Genomic DNA, 23,700 nt, shown 5'->3' with positions numbered 1-23,700 from the left:
CTTAATGATGACCTTTTTGTCCTGATGACAATGATTTCCCTCTTACTGTATTCATTTACTCATTCATCCATTCAGTGGATTTGAGAGTAATGTTGTGATAGAGACTGTGCCGTATGCTGGATAGGTACATAAAGCTCTGCCCTCTAGCAGGTTCCTGAACTGTGAATTTTTTTTAATTAAAAATTATCATCATGATTTCATCCCCCCTTGACCTGATTATTCTCATTGCTTTAGTCTTTGAGTGGCTCCATGGGCTGGGATTCCGAAGCTCAGTTTCTAGTGTTGGCTTTCACATTACTGTCCCCTAGGACCTTAGACAAATCAAGGGAACTATCTAAATTTGAGTATCTTCATCTCTAAAATAAATAACAGGGATGAAATGTTCTCTAAATTCTGTTGCCCCTACACTGTCAAGTAAGTTTCTATTTGTGATGCAAATCTGTTGTTTTATAGGACTTGCCCAAGACCTCCCAGCAAGGGAGTGAAAAGGAGAGATTAAAATCTAAACCTGCTAACATCCTGATAGGCGACTAATTAAAATCAACCTGCAGACATAAGTTTCTAGTGAGGAAGGTGTTCTGTCCGCTTGTTGGTTTGTTGAGTTGAACTGACACTATGTAAATAGTGGGAGATTTCATAAAACATATGGATTCGTGGCTTCTCTTGCAAAATGAGAAGATTTAGCCGTCCTGATTTACTTTCTCCTGTGTCAGTAATTGGCTGGAGATAATTAGGAGCGATCCCCTCAAGCGACTGGTTTAATCAAGTTTGCTGCAGTCCTCACTATGGTTTTATACAGAGCCTTTTCTCCTTTATGTAACTTGCCTTGTCTTTAAGGTAATGTGTTTGCAAACCCTATACTAAACCGTTAATGGGTATGTGAGCTTGTGTGTGGCACGCATGTGTGGGAGTGAAGAGGAAAGGAATATACATTCCTGTAGGATTTACGACCATATCTAAAATAAGAAAAGGGGGCGCCTGGGTGGCTCAGTAGGTTAAAGCCTCTGCCTTCCGCTCAGGTCATGATCCCAGAGTCCTGGGATCGAGCCCCACATCGGGCTGTCTGCTCAGCAGGGAGCCTGCTTCTCCCCCTCTCTCTGCCTGCCTCTCTGCCTAGTTGTGATCTCTCTCTGTCAAATAAATAAATAAATAATCTAAAAATAAAAAAAAAATAAAATAAGAAAAAAACCAGGCAAAAATCACTGATAGGTTTAATCCCCAACTCAAAAGTAATTAGAGTTTTGGACTTAATATCTACTTACATCATTGAATCAGCAGAATAGAAATGGAAATGCCATTCAGAACTTAGTTATCATTTAAATTACTCACCAACATTAGCTTTGCAGATATTTTCTCCATTGTATTGTCCAATCCAATAACCACATTATGTGTAAAGGTACTTTCAGATACTTTTTGATCATGAGAATTGATAGACTTCTCATTGTTAGAGATTGTTTTCTTTAATGCCACCTGTGTGAACGGATCACAAAACAAAGGTGGATCATTTTAAGTCTCCTTGAATACTTTGAACTCAGATTATGTTGCTACCAGGTTGGTTAATTAAAGAACAAAGTAAGGGAAATGTTCTCATCTCATTGTGGTCAGTAGTCCTTTCTTTTTAAGTGCAAGGTGTTTTCTTTATAGTTTAACTTAGAATTTTACTCCTGGTTGATTTCAGGATAATTTAGTATTTATTCTTTTTCAGTCTTCCCTTTTTCTCAATGGCCAATAAAGTAGTTAACTAAATATTTATATTAAAGATAGAGAACGTGAGGGGCGCCTGTGTGGCTCAATGGGTTAAAGCCTCTGCCTTCAGCTCAGGTCATGATCCCAGGGTCCTAGGATTGAGCCCCGCATCAGGCTCTCTGCTTAGTGGGGAGCCTGCTTCCTCCTCTCTCTCTACCTGCCTCTCTGCCTACTTGTGATCTCTGCCTGTCAAATAAATAAATAAAATCTTAAAAAAAAAAAGATAACGTGTATAAGAGATCGCTACTTCTCATTTGAATTTATTCCCCTCTGGACATGTTTCTTCATTGTTCAAATTAAAAAGTATTCATTAATTGTATCTCATTTTTTCTTTTCTTACATTTGTTTGGCTTCTTTCAATAAAAAATATTTCTCACCTCATTCCCCACTACCACTCCTAATATCCCAATAATGTTTAGACTTTCCTGTCCTTGAGTTGACTAAAGGAATTAGGATAAAAACATTAAAATATTATCAGTTCACAGACTTTTTTGTTTTTATCAGTTAACAGTCTTATAACAATCTGTTTGAAACAAAGGACCTAGGAAAGGTATAAATTGAGCAGATCTCTTTTCTATCCAAGAAAATGTTTTCGTTGAAGGCAGAAATCCCCCTCTATCCATGTGAAGATCAGTCATCTGAGTTCAGTGCAACCTTTCTCAAGATGATGATGTCTACTCTGGCGCTGAGAATTTCTACAAATGTTATGCAAGGTCTTAAAATATCTCTGGTCTTTCCTCTGATGGCTTGTTGTTTTGCATCATTTACTGCTTTCAAACAATGTTTTTTAAAGAGATGGCAGTTTTTCTGAGGAAGAGTGACAGTACCTAGAAGACTTTTCCCCCCTTATCCGTAGAGATAAGAAAGGTATCATTTTGAGATTGAGTTTCTTTCCTTTAGCATCTGAAAGACGAGTTGCTCACAATATGCAATTATGTGGCTCAAGACAAATAATTTCACAGACACAGCAGTTAAAGCTGACTGGAGAAAAGTCATTGGTGACATTTCATGAGAAGATGCGTAATGTAAAATGCAAGCAATATGAGGACACTGGAAAGAATTTTAGGAAGTACAACTGTTTCTTTTCAACCTTTAATGAATAATTCTTTCCTATATATAAATTTGTTCTTCCCTTCATCATCATAAGAATTTTTTCCTGGAGCTCATCAAGGTCTGCGGGCAATGGGGGGAAAAAAGTGTTCTCAGGCTTTTGGCTTATATAGATTCCTGTCCATTTGGTCTTTAAATTCAAGGATTACTTTTTTTTTTTCCAAGATAAAAGTAGAAAGAAAGGGAAATAAATGGTCAAAGACAACAACAACAACAAAGTTCATAAAGATAATCTATATCAATACAATGCATAAGGAAAATAAACAAAATCAAGGTGATTTCCAGCATACTAAGTATCTAGAGTTTTATTGAATTCTGACTATCGCTATTGATTCTATTTCTAAAACCATCAAATATCTTTCTTTCTCTTTCTTTCTTTCTTTCTTTCTTTTTTCTTTAAAGAAGCAATGCTGATATTTATGGCAAGGTCAGTATGACTATAAAATATATGTTCTCTAAACCATTTACTTTTTCAATTCTCAATCTAGTTCGTCTTCCCCCCCCTTCATTTAGGAAAACAGCTTTATTGAGGTACAGTGGATATATAAAGTTGTAAGATACTTAGTGCATATTGTGGTGACTTGATACATGTTTCTATTGCGTAAGATTACCCCATCTAGTTAATTAACATATCCATCCTTTCACATATTTATTTATTTTATTTCATGAGAACATTCAAGTTCTACTCTCATAGCTGATTCCAATTATACAGGGTTAGCAATGAGTCACCATATTTTAGGTCCTCATTTCCTCGTCATCTTAGAGTTGAAAGCTTGTACCTTTGACCAACTTCTACCTATCTCCACCCCCCAACCCCAGCTTTTCTATGCCCTGCTCCTATAGTTTAGCCCCCTTTTTGTCTTTTCAAATTCCACTTATTAGTGATAGCATGCAGTCTTTGTCTGGCTTACTTCCCTAAGCAAAATGCCCTTAAGATCCATGCGTATTGTCACAAATGGTGAAATCTTCTTTCTTATGGGTGACTAATATTTCATTTTATATATGTCACCCATATATTTCTTATGGGTGACTAATATTTCATTATATATATAGTATATGTATATATATACACATATAAAATTTCTTCTTTATCCATTCATCTGAAAATGTTTATGATTTTAATGGACACATTTTATTTAGTTTTTTATTTGGTCCAAAAAAGAATATTTGGAAACAGTCTTCGGCATTTGATTGTCAAAAACCATCAAACCATATAGCTGAGAACAGACTCTTCTGGCTGCCTGTGTGTGAAGCAGATACACTGACTGAGACAAGCCTCCAGCTCCTTTAGTACCAACTTTTCTGATTCCTCTGAGTTTCTCTCATCTGTCTTCCTGCCTTCTTTCCCTCCTTCCTTACTTCCTTTTAATCAATATTAATTGAGCACCTATTTGGGGCCAGGATGTGAAAAAAAATAAAATCTTTACATCCTTGGAGCTCACAGTCCAATAGAGAGGGAGACACAAAATAAATAAGTATTTTTGTGATGATAATTTTTAAAAAGCGATTTTTTTTTAAAGAAGAGGAATCTAGTGATAAGGAACAATAAGGGCTGCTAGTCAGATAACCTACAGAAGACTTCATCTTGTTCATGAAAACAAGCAAAAGGAAAATAGTTGATAGCAAGATGTTAAAAAAATATGAAGAAAAGCCTTCTTGTAAAATTATGTAAATGTATTATATAAATAATTATATATTATATACAAATTGTATATTATATAAATTATATAGTACATAAATTATATATAATTATATATTATATAAAATAAAATTATATTAAATATCAAGATGAAGGAGAACATATTGTCAACAGTATAGAAAAGTACCTCAGAACATCTTTTTCATGAATATCAATCCAGGCAGAATTATAAGTGGTATATGTTCAAAAATTCATCTACCAAACATAATTGAGAGCCTATTTTGCTTCAGGCAGCATTCAAGGCCCTAGAAATAGAGCAGTGAACAAAACCAAGCACTTTGCTTTGAAGCAGGTTACCATGTGCAGTTACTCAAGCTGTGCACTGCACACTTCTCAGAGACACATTCACATAGACAATGGTGTGCACCCCCTGGAGTTATACATCCCAGCAGCTGTGCTCTAATTGTAGCATACTTTCTAGTAAGGGGAAGACAAAGCCTAAACAAACAAGTAAATCACATGTAAGTGCTTTGAGGAAAAAAATAAGGGGGAAGAAAATTTTGAGGAAAGCTATTTGAGATTTTGTGATCAGAGCAACCATCCTTGATAAGGTAATATTCAAGAGGGAATGATTAGGATATCCGAGGGTAGAGGCAGACTCTCCAGGGAGAAGGTGCAAATATTCTTAGGGGAAAGGTATGTTTAAGGAATGTCCAGGAGTCTAGTGTGGCTCAACCCCAGTGAGTGAGGAGAAACAAGGTGGGAGGCAAAGGTAGAGGGAGACGTGTCAGAAACCTGGATCATCCAAGTCTTTGAGGCCAGTGTAATAACTTCAGTTTGTATTCTGAGAAAGATGGAAAGCCATTCTTAGTCTTTGAACAGAGGAGTGATTTGATCCAAGTCATTGTCTATCACAATCATTCTGGCTTCTATTTTAACAAAAATTGCAGAGGGGTGAAGAGAAGAAACCAGGAGGCCAAAGCAGTAGGAAACCGATGACAGATGATCACAGCTTGGGCCACATGGTAGCAGGAGGGATGGTAAGTGGGTAGACTCATACAATTTGAAGGTAGAGTAGGATTTGCTAGTGGACTTGAGATGGAGTATTTTTAAAAGGGGGAGGAGTCAAAAATGACTTAGATTTTTGTCCTGAGCAACTGAAAGAATGGAATATTGTTTACTGAGAGGAGAAGAAGAGGAAATCATGAGTTCTGATTTAAATGTGTTCTGTTTGAGATACCTGTTAGAAATCCAGAAGGAGGGGTGCCTGGGTGGCTCAGTGGGTTAAGCCTCTGCCTTCGGCTCAGGTCATGATCCCAGGGTCCTGGGATCGAGCCCCGCATCAGGCTCTCTGCTCAGCAGGGAGCCTGCTTCCCTTCCTTTCTCTCTGCCTGCCTCTCTGCCTACTTGTGATCTCTGTCTATCAAATAAATTAAAAAAAAAAAAAAAAGAAAGAAAGAAAAGAAAACCTGTATTTGTGAAGGGGAGGGCAGAGAGCAAACATTTTTGGCTTTGTGGGCCATACACACTCTCTGGTGCCTCTACTGAAGTCTGCTGTTGTAGCCTTAAAGCAGCCTTAGACAGTACATAAAAGAGTGAATGTGGCTGTGTGCCAATAGAACCTTCTCTACAGAAGCAGCTGGGGGGCCACACTTACCCCCATGGACTCGTTTGCCAGCCACTGATGTACAGCATCACAGGATTAGTCTTGTTGGTTTCCTGGTCCGATCATGATGGTGGGCTGATGAGGTGGGAATCAACAGGGAGCCCGTGAGTGGTGTGGGTCCCCTCTTCAGCAACATTTATGAGGCTATCAAAGCCATTGGAGGAGCAGTCACTGGAGCATGTAGGTACTCCTTAAGGAGTTCAAAAAATTTTTTTTGTTGGATCTCTTGTGCCTAACAGAAAGCTTGTAGGTTCAGATCGATAACAGGTGTGGATTTTTATAATTTTACCACAGTCTTTTTAAAATAAAATACAGCAAAATGAGAAAATACACAATCTAAAATCCATTTGATGCATTGGTTAGTGTTTTCCTTCTAACCTTGAGTGGACAGCTCTTCCAATATGGGGTGAGGGCACATTCTCTCAAGAGCTCCTGTTTGGTGATTCCCTGGAGAAGTTTCATTGTTCTTTTCATTATACTTGTTAAAATGAGGCAGAATATACTTCCTCTTATGGGTTGCCCCAGACACAGTGGGTAAAAGAGTATTACTAATGTTGAAACTAGAAACCTCTTGGAAATTTGTGAGGAAACCATTGAAAATACAATTTCCCACGCAAGGAAAAAAAAATCACAAAGACCATTCTTTGGAAAACCCAGACTTGTGGTTTCCCTGGGTTAGCAGCAAAACCATAGTGACAATTGTGGCAATTTGCAGTTTTATAGGAGCTCGAACTCAGATACCTCAAAGAGTAGCTCTGCTCCATCCAGGTCACCCCTCTTGCAACTAAAAATCCCTGGACTTAATATAATACCCAGTATAGGAAGACTCTGAAAAATAGAAAGAAGACGGTAGACTGTCCAAGGGCCTTGGGACTTGAAGAATGACACGTGATTGAGTTCCCCAGACTTCCTTATTGCCTTCCCTATATTCACACAGGGTAACCCCAGAAGCCTTCAGCTCTGAGCTACCAACTAGTACAGACCAAAAACTCCAATAAAAGCCTGTTTCCCTAACCAAAGGACCAGGAGAAGAGCAGACTAGCAGTAGAAAGCCTTTTGGTAATGACCACCTTAAACTAACCAGACACCAGCAGAGCAAATCACCCTCTCCAAACTCACCCTCTTTCAGGGTTTAAAGCAAAGTGAAACCGGAAGCTGATCTCCCATCTAAGCAAGGAATCAGCACTCTGATGGACCGGTCCCAAGCAGTGTCAGTGGGGCTAAGCAGGAATCTGATTTTCTATCCCTCAACTCACCTGGTGGGAGCAGTAAGCTCTCAAATTCCCGTATCAGTGGGTAGCGTCGCTCCATGCAGGGATCTTAGTTCTCATTCCTATCACCATAGATTAGTTTTGCCTGGTTTTGAGCTTCATATAAATGGAACCATACAATGAGCATTCTTTGTGTATGGCTTCTTTTATGTAACAAAACATTTTTAAGACTTATTTAGGTAATTGTATGTATCAGTAGTTTGCTCTCTTTTATTAATGAGTAGTATTCTATTGTATGGATGGACCCAATATGCTCATTCAGTGTCGTCTGGATGGCCACCTGCATTGTTTCCAGTTTGGAGTTATTACTAAAAGTTACTATGAACATTCTTATCCAGTCTTTGTATGGACGTAACTGATTTTCATTTGATCGTTTGGCAACATTCCAGATAAATATCCATCTCCTGGGTGCATCCGTCTACATAAGCCAACTCTTCTAACTAAATTAACCAGATAATTGTTAAATTTTAACTCACTTCATGCTGTTTAAAATCAACCTCAGTAGGGAAAAAAAGAATGGAGGAATTGGGTGGTATGAACACAGTGTGATCAGAAGACATTTCAGTTCAACTGCATAAAATAGAGATTTATATTTCATTTATTCAACCCACTTATTGAATCTAATTAAGTAACAACACTTAAGATGCAATTAGTGCCATCCTTGCACTCACAGCCAAGTTACTTGATAGCATAAAAGTTAAATCATTTAATTTGAAGGAGTTTGGGGATTGGGGGGACATCTTACTGAATTCTCAGGCTTCAAATATTATTTTTTATGAAACTTTTCTAAAATTGGAAGTAATGAAATTTCATACTGAGCAAGGAAATTGGTAAGCTTTTAAGATCAACCAAGCTAAGGGAATGGTAAGAATTTAAGTGATCTCCATTCCTTTTTTTTTTTTTTTAAGTGGTTTCCTTTCTTGACAAAGCGCAAGACAAATGTTATGTGATGGGTAAAATGTCAGTTGCTCATAAATGAGCAATTCCTAGGGTATTCTGTTCACCCCTTCGTGAAATAAAGAGAAAGAGAGTGGTAGGCATGTCATTTTCAAAACAGACACAATGACATAGAGAATCCATTCTTCCTAAGAATTTAGAAACCTACTGTCCCTTATCATCACTTAACCAGTGACCCCTATTGCAGTTAGATGAGAAAATGAAAAGGTTTTGAGCTGTAAATGCTAGCTAATATTTGTGAAATATATTTTGAAGTAAAAATTGGAATGCCTAGAACCTGTGATCCGGGGGTGGGGGCAGAGGCTCTTAAATAACATATTGAGGAAGTAAACTCATTAAGAGTATCATCCCAATTTCTATCTTCATCCATAATTTTTAGTTTCATCCCTGCTCCCCAGCCCTTCCTCAAGGACCCATTAAGCTTCAGTATGGCTAATGCACTAGATTCAGAGTTTACCTGGCATGTCCTTGAAAGGCTTGGTAAACACTTTGATCTGTAATGGTGGCGATGGTCCTGCAAAAGACACCAAGGGCCTCCTGTTAGATGCTGCTAAGTGCTCCGCATTATTATTATTAAGAGAGTCATAGTTCAGCTGTAAGAATCCTGCAAGGAAGAAGCCTAAGCACAAGGGGCAGCATTTCTAAAGCCTTTACGCTGATGAGGCTGATTCTCAAGGGAACACTAGAGGAGGAACTTGAATTATCTTGTTTCTGAGAAACTCTGTGGACTGAAGTCCTCAACTCTTTTATTCTGATCTTCACAATATGCTTTTCTGTTGATATTATGAATCTCCGTGTAGTAAGCTCACTTGAAGTACAATAAAGTCTTGATCAACTAAATTAAAAATTGGGGTTGCTTCCCTCTCCTCCATTCTGAAAATTGCCTTTTGCCCATTAGCCAAGTAATGGTTTCCTTTTCAATTTGCATGCCTTTACAGTTTTCTGGCTCTCTCTGAGCCCTTTCTGCACTCTGCTTCTGTGTTCTGTTTCCAGACTGTCACCTTCACATTGGCCTTCGCTCACTTGTTTGGTAGAAAGAAAATTCTCCAGTTGTCACAGTGGAGAAGGTATCCCATATCAGACAGGTATATGGATGCCATTTCTTTGTGTGTAAAACCCTCAGCCACAACTTCTTAGAACCATGACAATCATTTGAAATCATCTAATCAATCATTTTTAATCCTCCCCTTGAAGAAGGACATGGTAGTGAGTTCCCTGGGCTCCCATGTTGGTCATAGATGCTATAACTGAATCTTGAATTCTCATGTGCCAGTGATGTTTCCAGTTACTACAAGTAGGACATCTGTTAAGCCTGTTTTCTGAGCTAAATGTAGTTTAAAGGTCAGTAGCCTGACCTTTTATCTCCAAGGGTCAAAGCCAGTTGCAGTCATTCCAGCCTGAAGGATCTTCTTCATTCTTCCTTATAACCTCTAACAGTGGATAGGCTGGTGCAGACTGACCCTTACCTGCACGGCTCCTGCAGATTCACTCATGACCATGTGCTGGGTTCCAGGTTTCCTGACCAGGCCCAAACTGAGAATGGTCCTGTTTTACCTATGGATTTCCCCAGACGGAAATTATGTTTCTACTGTGTATTATTACTGTTGTTCAATTTACAAAATAAACATGGTACCTGGCCCCATGAGAGTTACATTGTGATGAAAGAAAAAGATGATAAAGAGAAAAATAATGAACTGATAATATTTACTATTGGATAGTAATGTGTGCTAAGGAGAAAATAAACAAGATGACCTGAGGAAAAGACAATGGCAAGGCCGCTACTGTAGTTATAGTCGCAGAAGATCATGGGTTGTTTCAAGGAGCAAGTATAAAGGAACTGTACAGAAAGGCATTTCATTGTTATTGTATTGACGTCATCTGATCTTGGGAAACATACCAAACACAGTTATTAGGAAACAGATGACACACTTAAGTGAGGGTCCTGAAGAGAGTTTAATGAGAGATTACAAGGTTGTGGGTAGAATTAAAGGAAACCGAAAAGGACTAGTTAATATGGTCCCTCTACCACATCAAGGCATGAAGACACAGGAGAGAGAGGGAAGAGCTTTTGGAAGTTAGAATGGGTTGTTGCAGTTGTAAGAGAGCTGCTCAACAGAAGCTATAGCTTTTTAAAAACAACAACAGCTGGATCATGTCTGGGCAGAAATAAAGACCCCCAGGTCACTCTCTTCCTGTTTTTCAGCCTCTCCCATTGCCCCATAATTAGTGGAACCCAACTAGAAGCTAACAAGCAGGGGATCCTGGATGTTACAGTGTACAGAGCCCAGCCTCCCAGGCACAACGACCAGTGGAGAAGGTTGAAAATGCATATGGAGGGCCAGAGAGAAATAACCATCAGAGATAGAATGAGCTGGGTTGATGTTGCTGATGATGATCTGCCATTGTTGCAACATCAGTTAAAGGAAATATTCGTAAAGGATGAAGGAAATCGATAGACAACTAATGTCCCACCAAAACGGTCCTGGACCGGTGGGGGCTTCATGATGGAGGACCACCAAAACTGTCTGCCCTACAAGAAGATACAACAGTCTTTGTCCCTCAGTCACTAGCCTTTATCATGAAGTGTCATTCTGTAGCAAATCCTGTTATAATGAGATCAGACTCTGAAATATTTTAGGAAAATCAAGGCATCTTGACAATTATAACAGCAAATATGCTAAACAAGAGGGTACCAACTATTTCAATGACTGAAACATTCAAGATGACAAGCTTTGGTAGCTTAAGCTCTGGTTTATCCTGGATAAAATGAAAATTGCCTTCTGGCCGGTCTTGCATAAGTTTCGATTTCAGGTAATAAGCGACAAGATGAATTTTCCTTTCTAATCAAGTCCCTTGTCACCCTTCAGTCCACTTCCAATTACTTGTTCTATCTTTAGCCTTCGAGATATATTTCTATTTATATACCAAATTATGGAAAACTTTATAAGGGTTAGAAAGGAATTTTCTTTTCCTGGTGTTTTTGTAGCCTCTCAATTTCAAAGTCATACATTTATGGTTTATTTCAATTCCATCCAACTCTACACATTGGCAAACATTTATTGAATGCCTATTCTGTTTAGACAAAAATTGCATATGCTAAAATTATTTATGAACTGCTCCTGACTCACCCAGTGTGTGTCACACTGTATTGTGACTTTTGTGTTTATAGCACAAACTATTGTGATTATAGTTTATATCAGTGTATATTCTTTTTTATCCAATAATACTCCATGCCTAACAATTAATACCTGATTTTTTCCCCTTGTGGATATTAATATTACATCACAACCTATCTGCCTGGTCTCTCGACCAAGTAGAATACCTTAGAGTCATCCATACATTTTTTTCCCCCATAGGTTTTTCCAGCATGCATTGACTATAGCAGGCTTATTTATATCCACTGATTGTTTAAAATCATAAATGTAATGGTGGCGTTGCTCACTAGCCTGCAAGTTGGATTTGCCTATGTTGTCACTCCCTTGTGCTATACCAGGCACCACTGAGGCACAAAGATGAGCCTTGTGCAGTTTCCAAATTCAGGGACATCCTTGGAAGTGGGAGGAAGGCTTATGTGGTACAGAATAACTAGAGCACAAGGGAAGAAGTCAGTGAATGTCTTAAGCAGAGCAGAGGAAGGGGTTAAATCTGAGGACTGTTCCAAGGGCTACTGGAAGGAGGTAGCATTTGAGCAGGACCTGAAGAGATAGGATTTCAAGGGGACTAAGTGAAGGGAAAGACAAGTCCAGACAGAGCAAACAAGCAAACTCTTGGGAAAGGCCAGATGTATTCAGGGAAAGGGAAGATGCTAGAAGTTGCTACAGCAGGGGTGGGGAAACAGAGCTTGTTGCAATGGCAAGAATAAGGCCAATACAATAAAGCAAACACAGATGTGAAGCCATGCCCTGCTTCTTCAGTGACCTTGGGGGTTTTACTCAACCTTGCTGAGATTCCATGATCTCATTTTTTGAACAGGGAAATTAACACTGTCTCATAGGATGATTGTGAGGATTGAATGAGCTGAGGTATTCAACCTTCCTCCATACCTCATTTTTGTTCTGTAATCACCTTCAAAGAAAGCAAAAGAAGAATTTGAGTACTGATTTTCAAAATATCTAATAACAGTTAATATTTATTGGGTGTTTAGTATATGCCAGATGGCTGAGTTTAGCATCCTGTATGCATTCTTTCCATGAGTTGTATTCTATTAGCATGCCCATTTTGCAGATGGGAAAATGGGCTTAGAGAGGGGAGGTAAATGTCCCAAGACTCGTAAGTGGTAGAGCAAGAATTTTGAACCAGAGAGTCTGACTCCATGGTCCATGTTCTTAAACACAACACTAAAGTAAGCCCCACTAAAGTTCACCCATTTATTCAGGCACTATCAGCAAACCAAAGAGACAAAGATTTCTGGCTTCATGAGATTCTGGTCTTTACAGGAGGAAGGCCAATAAACAAACAAGTAAGTTGTATAATATTTTGGAAGATGATGAATGCCACAGAGCAAGAAAGAGCATGAACAATCAGTAAGGAGTGCAATGGGATATGACAGTGTTTAAACATGGCAGTCTTAGCAATGGCTATAGAGTGGAGGTGACATTGGGCAAAGACTTGAAGGAAGTGAAGCAGGACCCTTGAGGGTATCTGGGGGCCTACAAATGAAAGCACCCTGGGGTGGGAGCAGGCTGGGCATGTTACAGAAACAACAAGGAGGTTGGTGTGGCTGAGGTGGAGTGAGTGAGGAGGAGGGCAGCTGGCCATACCTTGTAAGGCCTTAGGGGCCCTGTGAGGACTTAGGCTTTTCTAAGAATGAGATGGGACCTGTGGGTGTATTTCAGGCAGACAAATGGCTTGTTCTCTTATTATAACAGTATCCATGTCCCCACGTTTCTGAGGCAGGGGGACCAAGGTGCGGGCTGGTGCAACCACCCAGGCAAAATGAAGATGGTGTCAGTGTCAAAAACAGTGGCAGGAGTGACAGGTGGTCACATTCTGTACATGAAGATGGAGCCAGTAAGGTTTGCTGAGGGATTAAATCTGGGGTATGAGAGAAAAATGGAGGATATGATGAAACCAGGCCTTCGTTAACTTCCATGACCAAATGGCTCCATGGCCCGCCGATTGTCACGTTTTCTCTCCCACTAACCAGCTCACTACCACAGGGAAAGGATACTGCTCTTCTAGGTCTCTCACCTTTCAGGTAATAACCCAGTGACTGTGAAAATAAGGCTCAGAAGAACACAGGTGTGCCCGTGCAGAGTGCCCACAGTGCTTGTGATTGGAGATCTTCACTACTGTTGGCCCAGATAGAATGATAGGCTCCTTTTGCAGGTTCCCTAGCACACACAAAGCTGTTCTGTCTGAGAGGGAAGTGAGATCCCTGGTAGAACATGGAATATCTATCCTGGGAGTTCAGCTATCCATTTTGCTTTAATTACTCTACATTTTTTTTTTAAGCTGCAGGAAGTATAAAGGCTTACCAACTCAGCCCAGATTTCCCTCTGTGCCTGGGAAAAAAAGCTATTTCCTTGCTCCTAATTTCTCCCTCCCCCTCTCTGCCCAAATGCATGTATTTTGTCCTAGTGGAGAATCCCAGGGCTTTGAATACATGAACAGGTGGCCACGTAGCCAAGTGAATCCTTACACCCACCATAAATCGAACAAGTGATGCCACTTTTGGACCAGCTGCTTTCATCGAGATCATCAAATGGGAGCAAATATATATGTGGGCTGGCTCTCCCAACTTACCTGCTGTGTGACCCAGGCCAACTCAAAAAAGAGCTGGGAAAACTCGTTTCCATAACCATGTCATGGGGACATTGATCACACCAACCTCTTAAAGTTTTTAGAGTGAAGTCACTAACTCAGGGCCTGCCACATAGAAAGTCCTCAATAGATATTGCCTGCGATTTTATTATGAGTATGATTATGTTTGAAATTGGCTTTATTAATAAGCTTAATTAAGTGCCAGGAATAAAGTAGGTGCCCTATGAATGTTAATCCGAGCCCCTTGCCTCTCAGTAAAATTGGGTCCCAGATCTCCCAAAACTGGAGATTCTAATGACATATAGAGGTACATGCCTCATGGTATCAGACAGCTCTGGAAGTTTCAGGCAATGAAGATGACTGGGCTGAGTAAGTGGCAAGTGAGGACAGGAGCTGTGGATGCATTAAGGAGAGTTCCAGGACCTAAAATAAGCACCACCTGGTGATTGATCAGAAATGAAAGGTGAGCGTACACACCTTCTGCTCTTTCTACCAAAGACTAAAGTATTTCTGCACATTGTAGCAGCTATTGCCATAATAATGCTACAGAATAAACAGCCATAAAACCTCAATGGCATATCATAAAAATTACTTTTGCTTGTGACTGTACTGATCAATCAGGTAGCACTGCTGAACTGGGCCAGGCTGGGTGAACCTCGGGTAGGCTTACTCACACGTATCCAGGCATGGTTTTCTGGGACCTTGCTGGTCAATGATGGCTGGATGTTGACTGGAGCAATGTCATGCTAGGGTCCCTATCTCACCATCCTGTGGTATCACTGGGCTTGTTCACACAGGTGCAGTGGAATTCCCAAGAGAGAAAATAGAAGCCCACAGGCCTCTTAAAACCTAACCTTGGAGCTGGCCCACTCTCTCTTCTACCACATTCTGTTTGCTAGACTTAGTTATTGGCAAGAATTGGCCATGCAGTGGACATGGATACAGGGGAGAGGAAGTATGAAGAACTAAGGACATTTTGTCTTCAATTTGCCACACACATCAACTTATGTAAGTCAGTGTCTGCATGGAGAGGAGAGGGTGTTAGGACCTCAAACCCCTTTGATGCCCAGCGGTGTCACCACACTAAAAATTGATGGCAGATTGACTATGGATCCTAAGTTACTTGTATCCTTTCTAACAATCAAAAAATTGAGTTTTCACCTACTGGAATGAATGCAGGGTACTTGTCTCCTCATCTCCAAGAATTGAACTCTGCAAAGGTAAACTTGAAAACTTATATGTAGATCACATTGTTGTAAATTGATCCTACTTCCCTAGAGACCTATTATTTTTGCTTTCGTCGCTGCTGATTGATGTTGGCACGATCTATGAGTCTTGGCTACCTTGTAACTCTCAGCTTCCAGATTTCTCTTGTCCCAGCCTCCCTGACAAGCTGATTTACAATGATTTGCAAACAAACACTTACATTTATTGGAGGTGTTTATTTGTAAAGCAACTCAGTGTCAAATCCTTGCTCAAGTCATTTGTCTGCCTTGGCAAGTAAGATTTAAAAAAAAAAAAAAAAAAAAAAAAGGAAACATCCCTGGGCATTCTCATAGGTAGATTCAGAATTCAGAGTTTGAGCAGTGCCTCCACTGAGATTTCACCTAGAATCACAAATGTCATTCTTAAATCTACAGACTACACTTGGTAATTAAGGGATTGAAGAGTTCCTTAAGTGAGTGTGCAGGAACCATCTCCAAGTAGACCAGTTAGCTTACTCCTTACAAGCTGTAATTTTAGGGCTGTGGAAAATCCATCCATCCATCTGCTCTGTGAGAGCACAAATTGATAGCATGCAAAGGCTCTGATTATATAAGGCTTAAACTGCAAATATCTCTAGTGGGTCTAACACAGGGACTTGCATTCATAGTAATGCTACAATATGATTAGATAGGAAAATGATACATAGACTCGTATTTATGTTATTCATCAACTATATTCTGAGCACATACTGTGCGATCAGTTCCCTTTTCCCTCTACATTTTTTTCTTTTTAAAAATTTTCCTTTCTTCCTTGTTGCCTTTCTTCTCTACTTTTCTTTTCTTTTTTTTTTTTTTCCTTTTCAGTCCAGAGTGTCATTATGATGTTAGCTCCAGAGCTCAATGGAGAACTCTTATGAGAAAAGACCAAGCAAAGGTGTCTTCCTGTGAGCTAGTCAGGTCTGTTGTACTAAAACGTTTTCATTCTGATGCTTTGACATCATGGGGCCTTGCAGGCTGAGAAGAGACTGTCCCTCCCAGGGTTGGCTAATTCCTTCAGAAAGCAACCAACTCTCTCAGGAGGGTACCTTCTCTGTGCAAACCAATTGATTCAGAGCCCATATTCACCACTCACCTCCTTTTATCTAGCTTATACTCTAGGTGAGTATCCACTAGCTCCATTCACCCCAGGGCAAGATCTCAGAGGACTAAGTCAGATTCTGTGCTTCAGAATCCACTGAGATTATTCCAAGAAGTCAATCCTAAAGCTCTTTACCTGGCTTACAAGTTCCTCCCTGCAGAAACCACAATAAGGGCTCTTGCCACATTTCCCGCCTTGCTCCCTCTACACCCTGACCCGGGCTGGGACTTTCCCATGTAGCCCTTCATGGAGTGATGTGCTTCTTATTTCTAGGGATTTGTGAGTACCAAAAATTCTTCCTTCATGACCATCATTACTGTGTTTTCCTGTGTTACCATATCTGATTAGTACAAATCCCATACGGTACCTGGGTGTCTCAGTTGGTTAGGCATCTGCTTTCAGCTCAGATCATGATCTCCAAGTCCTGGGATGAGTCCTAGGAAAGGATGGAAGGACCCTGATGGTGGTCATGTGTATGACAAGGCCCTGAACCTCGAATACTGTCTGGCAGGAAACACTGCTGACCCAGTAGCAGGAAATAAGGATAATTATTTTACCATTTTAAGAAAATAAAATGATATTTTATTTCCAAGTTTGCTAGCCCTTGTTTCCATGTTTGATGTTTGGGAATCTGAACCTGTACCTTTACAGGTCTGATTCTGCTTTTTGTTTGCTTATTCATTTTTTTAAAGATTCTATTTATGAATGAAATCATATGGTATTTGTCTTTCTCAGTCTGACTTATTTCACTTAGCATAATACCCTCTAGGTCCATCCATGTTGTCTCAAAGGGCACAATTTCATCCCTTTTCATGGCTGTGTAATATTCTGTTATATACCTACCCCCCCCCACCATCTTCCTTATCCATTTGTCTATTGATGGACGCGTAGGCTGCTTCCAGACCTTACAGCAGAATCTGTAAATACAGAGAACAATCTGATGGTTGCCAGCAGGGAGGAGGGTAGGAGGTTGAGCAAAATGGTTGAAAGGGAAAGGGAAATACAGGCCTGCGGTTATAGAAGGAGTAAGTCATGGAAATAAGAGGCAGAGCATAAGGAATATAGTCAACAATGTTGTATTAGTGATGTAGCGGGACAGATTCCCAGGGTGCCAGTTGTGGTGAGCACAGCATCATGTATAAACTTGTCAAATCACTAAGTTGGACACCTGGTGAGAGAGAGAGAGAGGTCCTTAGTACCCAGCCCCTGAGCTGCCGAAGCTTCCTGACATATGAGAGAGACAGCCCGCGTGCCTCCCTATCAGACACGAAGCAGCCATGAGCTCCGTGTCACTGCACATTCTCTCTTCAGTAAAACGTTTGGAGATAGAAAGCTGAACAAAACGTGCCCTGTCCTGAACAGGATCACCTGCTGGTGACGGAAAGGAATAGCACACAGGATACCCACTGTAACCAATAAAAGCTCCACGCAGGTATAAGCTAGGGGACAGGTGGAATTTGCACTAAGTCTACAAGGATGAGCAGACGTTTGCTTGAAGGAGGTCAGACTGGGGATCTTCCATAGATCATTACTAACAATTATATAAGAACATTATTTCTTGGCAAAAATAAGAAGTGTGAGAAAGGGTATGCAGAGTTTGTTTTCAGTAACTGGATAGTGTTTTTGTGGTTTTGCATTTTTCCTTAGTTTGTATTTTCTCCATCAGCCACTCTACCTAGTCAGCAAATCCCAGGAGGAGAGCAGAACCATAGGGCTGTAGCCTGTCACTCTCCAGAGGGAAAGCTTCCCTGGGGGTTGTGAGTTTGCAGGCACAGGGGGAGGTTCTCCCTCCTCTTCAGGGCTCTCAGCCCCACCCTTGCCCTCGAGAGACGGGGGTGGGGGGGTGGAGGGGGTGGGGGAGGCTAGAGGGAGAAGGCAAGGCCATTTGCATGTGTCTGGCCCTTTAGGAGCCACTTGAAATATCAAGGAGAGGGGTGCCTGGGTGGCTCAGTGGGTTAAGCCTCTGCTTCCAGTCCTGGGATCGAGCCCCACATAGGGCCCTCTGCTCAGGGGAGCTGCTTCCCCCCTCTGCCTTCTTGTGATCTCTCTCTGTCAAATAAATAAGTAAAATCTTAAAGACAAAAAAAAAAAAAAAAAAAGACGGGGCACCTAGGTGCTCAGTGGGTTAAGCCTCTGCCTTTAGCTCGGGTCATGATTCCAGGGTCCTGGGATCGAACCCCACATCTAGCTCTCTGCTCAGCGGGGAGCCTGTTTCCTCCTCCTCTCTCTCTCTGCCTGTCTCTCTGCCTACTTGTGATCTCTATCTGTCAAATAAATAAATAAGTCTTTAAAAAAATAACATCAAGGAGAGAAAAACAAGCTGATGAGTTTTTAGCAGCAGATTTATACCCTCTCATTAATATACTTTGTTCCTCAGCAGCCCAACCCAACACAAAACATTGGGAAAAGAGGGTAGTAGCCAGGAGTAGCATTCCCAGGGTGCCAGTTCTTAAGCACAGCAATCATAGTTTTGGCAGGGGCCCAGGTCTTTGACACTCCCTGATGCCCACCAGTTCCCATCCAGACTCCAAAGGGTTGCAAAATGTAGCCCTCTAAAAAGACCTGAAGGCACTCCATTACTTTCAAATTGCTCTACTTTGCCCAGACCCAAACTGTATTCATTTCCAACGGAAATGACTCTGGAGAATCTGAAGAGCCTCAATTACTCTAAATCACTCTGCAAGACAAGCCCCAAATTAATCAGGGCTCCTGTGCTTGGCGTCAGTCAGGCATGCCACAGAGAATGCCATAAATAAAAACACCAAGTTCGACGGTTGGCCAAGACCTCAGGGAAGTCTGTTTTCAATAGGGTAAAATAAACATTCTACCGTTCAACACATTCTACTGTGGGAGAGAAAAAACTGGAAAATGTCTGGAATACATAAGTTTATGGAGCCCGATTAGCAAGAAGTTGCTCCTTCACTATTAACCCATTGGCAGGGATACTTATTTTCTGAAAACAGTAAAATAATTATCCTTATTTCCTGCTTATTGGGTCAGCAGCGTGTCCTGCTAGACAGTGTTCAAGGTTCGGGGTCTTGTCACATGCATGACCACCATCAGGGTCCTTCTATCCTTTCCCAGTTTGCTAGCCCGTGTTTCCATGTTTAGCGTTTGGGAACCTGCGGTTGCTGGATGTTCAAGAAATCTCAGAGATCTCCTTTGCAGAGGAGGAACACACACATACCCAAAAACGTTCTGAAGAGAAGTCATCATCCGGAGCCTTTACCAAGCTCCTGTATGTGTGAGACACTCAGATATGAGCAGACATGGCAATTCTTGAATTCTCATACCATCCCTAGGAGAGAAGGGTTTTTAATCACTCCCACTTTATATATGAGAAACCTAGAGAGGCTAAGTTAGCTGTCCAGGATGACACCATTGAGAAGAGGAGGAACGGGGACTCAGGCCAAGCTCTACTGGCAGGCAGACCTAGGCCCTACAGGCACAGGGCTGGACCAAAGCAAGTGCAAGGACTGGGCTATGATGAGTGGTGGGGCCAGAGGAGGACCCACCCCTTCCAACTCCCTTTAGTTTCCCTTTTTCATAGGGTTGGTTCATAAAATCACAGGACAAGAATGTAAGTTCTTTACTTTGAGCTCCCCGAGATTATGAGCTTCTTGGGGGAAAACACTGTGTTCCTTCCGGTTCTATATGCAGTACCCACTAGAGTCAAGCCTTAGGTTATTTATCAATTAGTATTTGTTGAGTAAGGGAATGAATGAACTTAGCCAAAAGTCAGGTTCCCTTTGGTAGTATTCAAATTTCGGGTAAACGGCACAATATAGCCCATTTCTAGAGATAAAAGTTGCAAATACAATTTGGCTTCCGGAAACATCCATGCATTCCCTTAAAAAGAGAAGTCTTTCCAAGCTATCAGTGGTCCACCCACCCTAACATGTGCATTTGACAGCAAATGGACAAAGGAGCTCGGGGTAATTGTAGGGCTGTCCTGGACAAGATGTTTGAATATAAATGAGATTCAGCTCCACTAGTGACACATTCCTGGCCTTCTTCTCCAGGGTAATTCAATTGAAGGATAGAGAGGAGAGCTATAGCTGAAAATACTAAAACGACAAGAAAATGTTTCTTACTTCCCAGGAAAAGCTACATGTAAAAATGCTTAGCTATAAAATCGATTGTTCAATATATAGCTTTCAGAAATTGTTCCATGGCCTATAGGAGTTTTCTGTAACTCATATACTGTCTATTTTGTTTCTGTTCAACATCCTTCACCTGATCCTCAAACACACAGTATTTTATCGGACGAGTTAGGTGTCATTTCCCTTACTCAGCTTTGTAGATCTATTTATATAGGGCTCTTTTCTAGGTGAAAGTGATCAGGACGGGGTAATTAAGAACAGGGCAACTGAAATCAGACTGCCTAGGTTCAACGTTTTGTCCTGCCCACCTAGCAACCAAGGGCCCTGCGCAGAGTATTTAGTATCTTTGTGCCTCATTTTCCTTATTTGTAAATGGAACAGTAATAAGAGTACCAAAGTCCCCATCCCGTAAGGATGCTCTAGGGATTAAATGAAATGATACATGGAGAGCTTGTAGAACAGTCCCTCCCTCATGGTAAATAAGTAAGAAAAGTTCAATATCATCATTGACTTTCTGTTGTTATCAATTGGCCTTATTTTGTTAGATCTCATTTGGAATAGTGTGAATTGAGAGGGGTATACCATTCAAAAGTTAGCTTTGATAATAAAGCTGTCATCTTATTGGCCGATTTCATTTCTTAAAGATGCAAGTTCCATGTCCACTGCCCACATAAGCTGCCCTCATCCCGTGTTCCCCATAGTCCACAGAACATGTACCTGAGATCCTTGGGATTAACTGGAAGACTCCAAACAAATATCATCTTACTTACCTCTGATCAATTATGATAACGTACTGGAACCTCGAATAGTTTCCAGTCTTCACCACCTTAAAAGACAGACATTGTTATCCTGTTTTATAACTGTAAACCCTGGGACTCTGAGACGTTAAGTAATCTGTACAGCTACAAATTGACTGAGATGGGTTTTGAATTCTGTGTTGTCTGATCAAAGCCCACATTATATTGTGTATATATCCCTTCTTTAGATAGCAGTTCTCAGCCCAGACAGCACATTGGAATCAACTGGGGAGCCTTTAAAACTAGCACCCAGGACCCATTCCAAGCAATTCAGTCACAGCCTCCAGGGGTGGGAAGAAAGCCCAGGCACCTGCAATTTATAAAGCTTTTCAGGTGGTTCCACGTGCAGTCATGCCTGAGAACCATTGATCTAAACCCTGCTATTTTCAGAAATGTATAAAGATTAACTTAAAGGAGCACCTTTCAAATTATTTACTTCATTAATTAGCTTAAATGAAGACTGATTTTGCATCATTTACTCAATGAATTGATTTGCCTTCTCGGAAAGTCATCTATCCAAATTTGCATGAAGAATCCTACATCGCTTTCTCTGTTTGTAGATTATGAGCTATACAATTGTTTCTGGTGAATCTTTTTTTTCCATTCAGAAAGTATTTTTGAAAGCCCTCTTTGTGTCCTTATCATTAGTTATGAGAAACATAAAGAAAAAAAAAAAGCCGGTGTTCTTCTCAAGGAGCTCGTGATCATTACTGCAACAAATACCTATAGAACATTTTATTGATACTGATCATTATAAAAGCCATTGGGTATACCGTAGCAAAAAATGAACATATAATTCCTCTTCTCTGGGAACTTACAGTCTAGAACAAAGACAGGAGATCAACATGCAAATCAGTAAATAAATATATAATTACAAATTATGGTTAATGTCATGAAGAAAATAGAGAGAGTCTCCTTTAGATTGGGTGGTCAAGGACAGTTTCCACAAAACAGCGTCAAAATCATGAGGCTCTTTGATAGTTGTCTGGTGTGTTCATAATAGTTCATGAGACATACTTTTTATGTCTGACTTCTTTCTCTTGCATAATGATTTTGAGATACATCCATATTGCTAAGCATATTAATAGTTCGTTTCTTAAGGTCATTAAGTCAAATTTGAGTGTAAGAATATACCCTGGTTGTTTTTATGCACATAAAATTTTAATACTGAATTAGAGTGTTCTTTAAGGGAAAGATAATGACTAATACATTTATTGTACTTTGTAAAACTTGACCAATGATATTGGAGGTAGCAGGTATTGAATACACATTAGCTGACTGAATGAATTTTTATGCTCACAGATAATATCCATTGTTCTCTTTCCAATGTCCCTACCCACAATGTACATATGACTCTTTTTTTCCCCCATTTAAAGTAGATGTTAATTTCAGCTAATAAAAGGAGGAACTGAATATTCCCACACAAGGCAAATGATTCCCTTGGGACTAGGGTAAGGAGTCCCATCAACAGCATTACACTGTTAATGCTCAAGATTCTCTAAAGTCAGGTGTGTCTAGGGGCTCCTGGGTGGTGCAGTCCCCTAAGTGTCTGACTTGGTTTTGCCAAAGGTGGTAATCTCAACGTCATGAGATCGAGCCCTGCATTGAGCTCCACTCTGAATGCAGAATCTGCTTATCACTCTCCCTCTCCCCTTCACCCCCATGCTTCCTCCCTCTTAAATATATAAATCTTTAAAATCAAATGTGTCTAATGCAGGAAGATATTCCTCCATTTGTGACCATGTCCACGGTTGGTTCTTACACTTAAACAGTAATTAATGTTAATTAACTACAGAAAATTCAGATGCATAGAGAGTTGAGGACACTGCAAGATCCTAGGAAGATCCAGCTCAACATTATTCATGTGTGCCACCACTATAGCCCAAGTCAGAGCATCAGGAATCTAGTAGGTACTCGATAAATGCTTCCGCAGTTCAACTGAATGTAGACAAATGCTTTCAGTACCTAAAATGAATATTTACAATGAATATTTACAGTGTGCTTATCCATAATGATTAGGAGGTGTTTAAGGAAAAAAAAAAAAAAAACCTTACCCAGCCTACATGTTTTTCCAGCCTGAATTTTAATGCAGGGCACATTTCTAAGCTGAAATTGATGTTCTCCTTAATGTCTCCCATGAAAGCAGACTAACATTTAAAACAGTTAGTATGCCAGAAGAGGTCTTGGAAATGTCAGTGTGGTCTGTGATTACGAACTGGTCTAAAGAAGAAAACAAGCTCCCCTTAATAAACTGAGCTTTACTTGGGCTGCAGAAACCTATTAAAGTGAAGGAAAAGTGACTTGA

Source organism: Enhydra lutris, unplaced genomic scaffold (genome assembly GCF_002288905.1).
Source record: "Enhydra lutris kenyoni isolate GAN:26980312 unplaced genomic scaffold, ASM228890v2 scaffoldscaffold10, whole genome shotgun sequence".
Lineage (NCBI taxonomy): Eukaryota > Metazoa > Chordata > Mammalia > Carnivora > Mustelidae > Enhydra > Enhydra lutris.
Note: the sequence above shows the minus strand (reverse complement) of the source record.